Genomic DNA, 10,827 nt, shown 5'->3' with positions numbered 1-10,827 from the left:
AAGGAAGTATTGTATACCAGGAGTCAATCTAATGATTTTCTCTAACTAGAAGTCTGTAAATGTATGTGTATACGAATTAGCTTATTTTAAATTTGCCTAAACTTGTAAATACTTTGACATGTCCCATATCCTTGTAAAAACAGATCTACGGATGAATAAAGCTACTACTACTACTACTACTACTACTACTACTACTACTACTATTAAGATATTACTTCAGCACAGGACTTCAAAGCTCACACAGCACCGCACGTCGACAGCCGTATTAAGATGCAGCCTTTAGAATGTACACGCGCGCAGGTAACTGCAGCAGATTAATCGGTCCGTAAAATTACAAAACTGACAAAGTTGCTCAGAAGTTCGTTTAGATTAAACGGTGACCAGTTTCGAACCTTGTGGTCTATTATCAGTGGCAACAAACTGGTCGGCATTTCGGCATTTAAATGAAAAAAAAATTCTGTGCAGCTTTGACGGTTTTGTATTATAACTGAATCATAATAAGTTGCTGCCTATTGTCATTAACGTCGATATGCAGCAGGATTTTAGAACCTATATTGTATTCGAACATTAAGCATTATCTCTAAGAGAACGGTCTATTGACACACAGTCAACATAGATTTCGAAAACATCGTTCTTGTGAAACAAAACTAGCCCTTCGCTCCCACGAAGTATTGAGTGCTATTGAGAAGGGATTTCAAATCTATTCCGTATTTCTAGATTTCCAGAAGGCTTTTGACACTGTACCACACAAGTGGCTTGTAGTGAAATTGCATGCTTATGGAATATCGTCTCAGTTATGTGACTGGATTCGTGATTTACTGTCAGAAAGGTCACAGTTCGTAGTAACTGACGGAAAGTCATCGAGTAAAACAGAAGTGATTTCTGGCATTCCCCAATGTAATGTTACAGGCCTTTTGCTGTTCCTTATCCATATAAACGATTTAGGAGATAATCTGAGCAGCCGCCTTAGGTTGTTTGCAGATGATGCTGTCGTTTATCGACAAGTAAAGTCATCAGAAGGTCAAAACAAATTGTAAAACGATTTAGAAAAGCTATCTGTTTCGTGCAAAAATGGGCAATTGGCCCTAAATAACAAAAAATGTGAGGTCATCCACATGATTGCTAAAAGCAATCCGTTAAACGTCGACTACACGATGAATCAGTCAAATCAAAAGGCCGTAAATTTAACTAAATACCTAGGAAACACAATTACGAACAACTCAAATTGGAAAGCATACAAAGAAAATATAGTGTGTGGAAGGCTAACCAAAGACTGCGTTTTCTTTGGCAGGACAAAAATGGCTCTGAGCACTATGGGACTTAACATCTGTGGTCATCAGTCCCCTAGAACTTAGAACTATTTAAACCTAACTAACCTAAGGACATCACACACATCCATGCCCGAGGCAGGATCGTAGCGGTCACGCGGTTCCAGACTGAAGCGCCTAGAACCGCACGGCCACACCGGCCGGCTTGACAGGACACTTAGAAAATGTAACTGATCTACTAAAGAGACTGTCTACACTACGCTTGTCCGTCCTACATTTCATCTACATCTACATGGATACTCTGCGATTCACATTTAAGTGCCTGCCAGAAGGCTCGTCAAACCACCTCCACAATTCTCCATTATTCCAATCTCATATAGCGCGCGGAAAGAATGAACACCTATATCTTTCTCTACGAACTCTGATTTCCCTTATTTTATCTTTGTAATCGTTCCTCCCTATGTAAGTCGGTATCAACAAAATATTTTCGCATTCGGAGGAGAAAGTTGGTGATTGGAATTTCGTGAGGAGATTCCGTCGCAACAAAAAACGCCTTTCTTTTAATGTTGTCCAGCTCAAATCTTGTATCATTGCTGTGACACTCTCTCCCATATTTCGCGATAATACAAAATGTGCTGCCTTTGTTTGAACTTTTTCGATGTACTCCGCCAGTCCTATCTGGTAAGGATCCCACACTGCGCAGCAGTTTTCTAAAACAGGACGGACAAGCGTAGTGTCTCCATTGCTATCGTGCAGAGAAGGCATTGATTGTTTCTTGCCGCTAACATACTTCACATACGACCAGAATCTCTTTGGATTTTCTGCCAGGTTTCGAGACAAAGTTTCGTTAGAATACTACTGCGCGATGTGGGATCTTTACCAGGTAGGTCGAGAAAGTTCAGAGAAGGGCAGCAAGTTTCGTATTATCGCGAAATTGGGGAGTGAGTGTCATTGAAATGATACAGTATTTGGAGTGGACATCATTAAAACAAGGGCGTTTTTCGTTGCGGCAGAATCTTCTCACGAAATTTCGATCACCAATTGTCTCCTCCGAATGCGAAAATATTTTGTTGACGACGCCAACCTACGAGGTGCATTCAAGTTCTAAGGCCTCCGATTTTTTTTCTCCGGACTGGAGAGAGGTAGAAACATTCACATTGTTTTAAAATGAGGCTGCGTTCATTGTCAATACGTCCCAGAGATGGCAGCACCGTATGGCAGATGGAATTTTACCACCAGCGGCGAGAATGAGAACTGTTTTAAATACTTAAAATGGCGACGTTTTCCTTACTTGAACAGCGTGCAATCATTCGTTTTCTGAATTTGCGTGGTGTGAAACCAATTGAAATTCATCGACAGTTGAAGGAGACATGTGGTGATGGAGTTATGGATGTGTCGAAAGTGCGTTCGTGGGTGCGACAGTTTAATGAAGGCAGAACATCGTGTAACAACAAACTGAAACAACCTCGGGCTCGCACAAGCCGGTCTGACGACATGATCGAGAAAGTGGAGAGAATTGTTTTGGGGGATCGCCGAATGACTGTTGAACAGATCGCCTCCAGAGTTGGCATTTCTGTGGGTTCTGTGCACACAATCCTGCATGACGACCTGAAAATGCGAAAAGTGTCATCCAGATGGGTGCCACGAATGCTGATGGACGACTACACGGCTGCCCATGTGGCATGTTGCCAAGCAATGTTGACGCGCAACGACAGCACGAATGGGACTTTCTTTTCGTCGGTTGTGACAATGGATGAGTCGTGGATGCCATTTTTCAATCCAGAAACAAAGCGCCAGTCAGCTCAATGGAAGCACACAGATTCATCTCGACCCAAAAAATTTTGGGTAACCGCCAGTGCTGGAAAAAAATGGTGTCCATGTTCTGGGACAGCGAGGGTGTAATCCTTACCCATTGCGTTCCAAATGGCACTACGGTAACAGGTGCATCCTACGAAAATGTTTTGAAGAACAAATTCCTTCCTGTACTGCAACAAAAACGTCCGGGAAGGTCTGCGCGTGTGCTGTTTCACCAAGACAATGCACCCGCACATCGAGCTAACGTTACGCAACAGTTTCTTCATGATAAGAACTTTGAAGTGATTCCTCATGCTCCGTACTCACCTGACCTGGCTCCTAGTGAGTTTTGGCTTTTTCCAACAATGAAAGACACTCTCCTTGGCCGCACATTCACCAACCGTGCTGCTATTGCCTCAGCGATTTTCCAGTGGTCAAAACAGACTCCTAAAGAAGCCTTCGCCGCTGCCATGGAATCATGGCGTCAGCGTTGTGAAAAATGTGTACGTCTGCAGGGCGATTACGGCTAGAAGTAACGCCAGTTTCATCGATTTCGGGTGAGTAGTTAATTAGAAAAAAAATCGGAGGCCTTAGAACTTGAATATACCTCGTACATAGGGAGAGACGATCATTCTAAGAAAATAATGGAAATCAGAGCGTGCGCGGAGAGACATACGTGTTCGTTTCTTCCGCGCGCTGTACGAGATTGGAATAATAGAGAATTATTGTGAAAGTGGTTCGATGAACCCTCTGCCAGGCACTTAAAAGTGATTTGCAGTGTATCCATGTATATGTAGATGTCATCCAGCATGAAGGAAATAAATAGAGTAATTTGTCCCAACACGTGGCGTTTCGACATTCCCCAAGGTTTCAGTTTCAGGGTGGATCGCCGCTCGTGCCCGAGGGGGACGTCAGCAAGCGATTGTGGCGTGACGAGATAGCGCGTTAATGGGCCAGGCGATCCACTTCAAGGTTCGGAACATCACCGCCCGACACACTTGTGAAACGTCTATTATTGTCACCGAATACCATTCCCCGATAGTTTCCGGCATCGTATTGGGGCGGCAACAAATTCTTCTTCACGCCTGATAGGCTACTTGGAAGCTTTACATTCTCTTACAAGGGGAGGCCGCCAATTGTGAAATTCAGATTCGATTCATACTGCGCATAATAACAGCTCATGGCCAGAGGTGTAATGTGGCAAAGCACCAAGATGCACTTCTCAGCTGTTGTCGAGAAAATAGACAGTTAAAAGATAAAAGAAACCGTTGTGGTGAAATACTCTCTACGATTAATAATTTTCTACAGCATCGTGGCGCAGCGCTAAGCGCTCGGGTTCGTAATCCGAAGGTGGCTGGATCGGATCTCGCGGCATGCAAATTTTTTTTGTAATTCAAATGTGTACATACACACACACACACACACACACACACATATATATATATATATATATATATATATATATATATATATATATATATAATTCCCGGCAATCAGTTGCAACAATTATGCATATAATAACTTGTTGAAAGTCGTTTGTCGTGAAAAAATAATACTTGAAATAAAACACAATATCACAAATAATGTTCAAGTGGATACAATTTATTGAAAAGTTCGGTATACCCTCGCACATAATTAACAATTAGTGACCAGAAGTAGCTGGAGTATCGCACAAACCAGAGTGATAGTTATCATAGAAACATGGAAAGCAGAAAACAGGACGACATCGAGCACATTTGATAAACGATGCGTTTTTACAAGAACAATTGTTTTTTAAATTATCTGTTGGGAAACACACCTGATTGACATTGTGAAAAATTGTCCCATCGTTCGTCAGGTTTGATGCATACCACGCGTATCGTATCATATCGGCAAAAATCGGAGAAGACAATTGGTGGTGGACGATGGATTGGATTTGTATACAATCGTCTCTGGAGTTGATGTCACGGTTTCGCTCGATTAAAAAAGCACAATTTTGAAGGCGCTTGATCAAATTTTTTACCTGCCGGTAAAAATACAAGTCACACGGTTGGACGAGAGGAGTGCACTTTGGAGGAATGACTTTTATAGTGCACTTTGGTAACTTCTTATCGTCCTGGAACATCTCATCGTATAATGCCGGGTTCGTTTGCCCACCCCAAGAGTCGATCAGAAGGAGAAATTCTTTCTTTTGTACGTATAGTTGCAAAGCATTACGCAAGAAGTCCATGAACAAACCCGTTGTTAGTTTGCCGGATTTGGAGGATGTAATAACAACATTGGTACACTTCTTGGCGTACTCGTCGACTGTCTTCTGTACTCTGGGTCCAAACGTACCTGTGGACTCTTGGAGGCATACGAAAACAAGTGGCAAGACTCGTCCAACATCGTGATTGAATATTGTGCCGTATACGAATGCGTCACCTTGTTCATGTCGTGTCGGGTTACCAGGACAGCCTTTTTGTGTGTGCGTGTGTGTGTGTATACATTTGTATTACAAAAAACAAATAATAAAAAAAAGTTGGATGGTGCGAGATTCGATCTGGCGACCTTCGGATTACGAACCCGAGCGCTTACCGCTGCGCCACGACGTTGTAGGAAATTATTAATCGTAGAGAGTATTTCACCGCAAAGGTTTCTTTTAACTGTCTATTTTCTCGATAACGGCTGAGAAGTGCATCTTGGTGCTTTGCCACATTACACCTCTGGCCATGAGCTGTTATTATGCGCAGCATGAATCGAATCTGAATTTCACAATTGGCGGCCTCCCCTTGTTAGCTTTGAAACTTTCTGTGAGAGAGTATATCAATATTTATCAGATCACTATCTGTCCTAATAGCTTTCATTCGACGTTCAGCAGTTCGATTTACTCCATTTAGAGGTTTGCTTTTAATTTCGCTATTACAGTGAATAACAGGGATTGAGATGGTCCTTATTTCAGTCGCTAACAAACAGAGATGTAATTCACACACAGGCAATCCAGTGGAAATGGCTGGAAGTCTGTTCACAGACTATATGCATATTCCGAGAAAGATGCATCTTTTTTGCAATAAATCTGTTTGTGTAAAATTCATGAGAACGGCGACGTACCATCAAACTTCCGGAAAAATATCATCCACGCAGTTCTAATAATAGCAAGGGTAGCAAGGCGTGAAAGATATCGCACAGCCAGCTTAATATCTCATGCATACAAGATACTGATAAGAATAATACACAGAGAAATTTAAAAGAAATTTGGGGATCTATTAGATGACGATCTGTTTGGCTTTACAAAAAGTAAAAGCACCAGAGAGGCAGTTCTGCCGTTACGTTTGATAAGGGAAGTGGGCTGAAGAAAAATCAAGACACGCTCATAGGATTCGTCGGCCTCAAAAAAGCGTTCGACAGTGTAAAATGGTGAAAGATGTTCGAAATTGTGAGAAAAGTAGGAGTAAGCTATTGAGAAAGATGGGTGATATGCAACATGGACAAGAATCAAGAGGGAGCAAGACGACTGGGAGACCAAGAATGAAGTGCTCGGATTAAAAAGGGTGTAACATGGGGCTACAATCTTTCGCCTCTCTGTTCAATTTCTACAGCGAAGAAGGAATGACAGAAATAAAAGAAAAATTCAGGAATCGAATTAAAATTCACCGTGAAAAGGTATCAGTGATATACGCTAATAACGTTACTATCCTCAGTGAAAGTTAAGAAAAATTAAAGGATCTGTTGAAAGGAATGAACAGTCTATTGAGATCAGAATATGGATTGAGAGTGAACGGGAGAAAGACAGAAGTAACGAGAAGTAGCAGAAATGAGAACAGCGAGAAATTTAACATCGTAATCTGTGATCGCGAAGTCAGCGAAGTTAGGGAATTCTGCTACCTTGGAAGCAAAATAACCCGTGTCGGACAGAGGAAGGAGGACATAAAAAAAGCAGACTAGCACAGGCAACGAGGGCATTCCTGGCCAAGAGAAGTCAAACACGGGCCTCAATTCAGGGGACAAATTTCTAAGGATGTACTCTTGGACCAGAGCGTTGTATGGTAGAGAATCATGGACAGTGGGAAAATTAGAACAGAAGAGAATCCAAGCATCTGACAAGAGGAAGGCCTCAGACACGGCCAACCGATTCGGCTCTAATTTGGCAGGTCGCTTGTGTACAACCTAAAACGAGGGACTCTAAGATATTTTGGGTCAACATCCCCGCAATTTTGAGAAAATAACCCCTAAAGGTTATGACGAGCAGTCGATTCAAAATTGCAGGGATCGATAGATAATTGTAAATAGAGAATTTTTCATGATCAGGTATGGGGTCCGCAAACGCAAAATTTTCCAGAAATCGAGGAAAGAAACTTTTACAACTGCCGCTTCTGTACCCACATGGTAAACGCGTTTCGCCGACAGCGCCGATAGTGCAATGGCCAAGGTAATTGGGTGGGAATCGGAAAACCTGGGTTAGAATCTCGCAGAAACGTAGCGGATGTTATTCTTTTCGTTTGTATTTTTCCATATCTCAATTGATAGGGATAGGAGGGTTAATAAGATAAGTAAATCAATAAGGAATGATAATAATACTTACCTTATTAACTCTCCTATACCTATCAATTGAGGTATGGAAAAATACAAATGAAAAGAAGAACATCCGCTAGGTTTCTTCGAGATTCAAACCCGGGTTCTCCGAGTACCTTGGCCGCTGGGGTATCGGTGCGGTCATCGAAAGGCGTTTACCATTTGGGTACAGATGCGGCAGTTGTAAAAGTTTCTTACCTCGATTTCTGGAAAAGTATGCATTTTCGGACCCTATACCTGATGATGAAAAATGCTATATTTACAATTATCTATCGATCCCGACAATTTTGAGTCGATTTCTCATCATAACCTTTACGGGTGATTTTCTCAAAGTTGCGGGGGTGTTGACCCAAAATATCTTAGATTCCTTCGTTTTAGGTTGTACACAAGCGACCTGCCAAATTTGAGCCGCATCGGTTGGTCGTGTCTGAGGCCTTCCCCCTGTGAGATGTGGCACTACAGAAGAATGTTGAGAATCATGTGGACGGATAAAATAAGGAATGAGGAGATTCTCTGCAGGATTGTCGAAGAAAGGAACATATGGAAAACACTGACAAGAAGATGAAACAGGATAGTATGACGGCAAGGCATCAGGGATTAACCTCCATAGTAGGCGTACCTCAGTGAATTGTACAGGGTAAAAACTGTAGGGAAAGACAGAGATTGGAACACATCCAACAAATAATTGAGGACGTAGAGTGCAGGTGGTGCTCTGAAATGAAGAGTTTGGCGCAGGAGAGGAATTCGTGACGGGCTGCACCAAACCAATAAGACGAGTGATGACTTTTAAAAAATCGTGTTCTTTCGTTCATCAGCCCCAAGTTTGACTTGATGCGCTTCTCCAGCCCTGACGCTTGCCAGCTCCTCTGTTCGGCGAAGTTGCTGTGTTCTGCGTCATCAATGGTTTACTGTTACCTACCTACATCCAATCCTGCTGCTGCGATTGTTTACTTTCTTCATCCCTTCGACTAGAGTTTTCAGTAGCGACTTACTTAACATGTACCCAACAATATTATGTCATCGGTTCATCATGTTCTTGATTAGGCATTTTCTTTTTTACTTTTAGCAGTACACGTTGATTCTTGACCCGAGAAGTCCATCTGATCGTCAACCGTCTCTTGCAGTATCACGTTTCAAACGCTGACATTAGTTTCATTTCTTTTTTTAACTATTGGTCATTTACACAACCAATCATAGGCCGTTTGCCTTATGCATTGAGGTGACAAGTCATGGGATACCTCCTAATATCATACTGGACCTCCTTCTGCCCGGAATAGTGCAGCGAGTCGACGTGGCACAGACTAAACAACTCTTTGGAAGTCCCCTGCAGAAATAGTGAGCCATGTTGCCTCTACGATGCTGATGATGATGATGATGAGGTCCCGTACTCCGAGGAGCGTAGGGGAACGATGCGGGAGACCCGCACCGCCTTACTAGGCAAGGTCCTAATGGAGGTGGTTTGCCATTGCCTTCCTCCGACCGTAATGGGGATCAATGATGATGATGAAGACGACACAACAACAACACCCAGTCATCTCTAGGCAGGGAAAAATCCCTCACGCCGCCGGGAATCGAACTCGGGACCCCGTGCTTGGGAAGCGAGAACGCTACCGCAAGACGACGAGCTGCGGCCGGTCTACGTCTTCAGCCGTCCATAATTGCGGAAGTGTTGCCAGCGCAGGTTTTTGTGCAGTAACGGACCTCTCGATTATGCCCCATAAATGCGTGATCGGATTCATGTTGAGCGATCTGGGAGGCCAAATCATTCGCAAGCATTGTACAAAATGTTCTTCAAACCACACACGAACGATTGTGGCCCGATAACGTGACATCATTGTTTGCGAGCATGAAGACCGTGAATAGCTGCAAATGGTCTCCAAGTACCCGAACGTAACCATTTCTTAGTAAATGATCGGTTCAATTGAACCAGAAGAGCCAGTCCAGTCCTTGTAAACACAGCTCACACTATTGTGGAGCCACCACCAGCTTGCACAGTGACCTGTTGACAGGTTAAGTCAATATACAGGGTTATTACAAATGATTGAAGCGATTTCACAGCTCTACAATAACTTTATTATTTGAGATGTTTTCACAATGCTTTGCACACACATACAAAAACTCAAAAAGGTTTTTTAGGCATTCACAAATGTTCGATATGTGCCCCTTTAGTGATTTGGCAGACATCAAGCCGATAATCAAGTTCCTCCCACACTCGGCGCAGCATGTCCCCATCAATGAGTTCGAAAGCATCGTCGATGCGAGCACGCAGTTCTGGCACGTTTCTTGGTAGAGGAGGTTTAAACACTGAATCTTTCACATAACCCCACAGAAAGAAATCGCATGGGGTTAAGTCGGGAGAGCGTGGAGGCCATGACATGAATTGCTGATCATGATCTCCACCACGAACGATCCATCGGTTTTCCAATCTCCTGTTTAAGAAATGCTTCTGCTTTAGCCTTTTCCGTAAGATTTTCCAAACCGTCGACTGTCGTACGTTTAGCTCCCTGCTTGCTTTATTCGTCGACTTCCACGGGCTACGCGTGAAACTTGCCTGCACGCGTTCAACCGTTTCTTCGCTCACTGCAGGCCGACCCGTTGATTTCCCCTTACAGAGCCATCCAGAAGCTTTAAACTGCGCATACCATCGCCGAATGGAGTTATCAGTTGGTGGATCTTTGTTGAACTTCGTCCTGAAGATAAAACAAATAGTGGGAAAAGCAGGCGCCAGGTTGAGATTCATAGGAAGAATTCTAAGAAAATGTGACTCATCGACGAAAGAAGTAGCTTACAAAACGCTTGTTCGTCCGATTCTTGAGTATTGCTCATCAGTATGGGACCCTTACCAGGTTGGATTAATAGAACAGATAGACATGATCCAGCGAAAAGCAGCGCGATTCGTCATGGGTACATTTAGTCAGCGCGAGAGCGTTACGGAGATGCTGAACAAGCTCCAGTGGCGGACACTTCAAGAAAGGCGTTACGCAATACGGAGAGGTTTATTATCGAAATTACGAGAGAGCACATTCCGGGAAGAGATGGGCAACATATTACTACCGCCCACATATATCTTGCGTAATGATCACAACGAAAAGATCCGAGAAATTAGAGCAAATACGGAGACTTACAAGCAGTAGTTCTTCCCACGCACAATTCGTGAATGGAACAGGGAAGGGGGGATCAGATAGTGGTACAATAAGTACCCTCCGCCACACACCGTAAGGTGGCTCGCGGAGTA

The sequence above is a fragment of the Schistocerca nitens genome, chromosome 4 (assembly GCF_023898315.1).
Source record: "Schistocerca nitens isolate TAMUIC-IGC-003100 chromosome 4, iqSchNite1.1, whole genome shotgun sequence".
NCBI classification, from domain to species: Eukaryota; Metazoa; Arthropoda; class Insecta; order Orthoptera; family Acrididae; genus Schistocerca; species Schistocerca nitens.
This window is presented reverse-complemented; position numbering follows the sequence as displayed.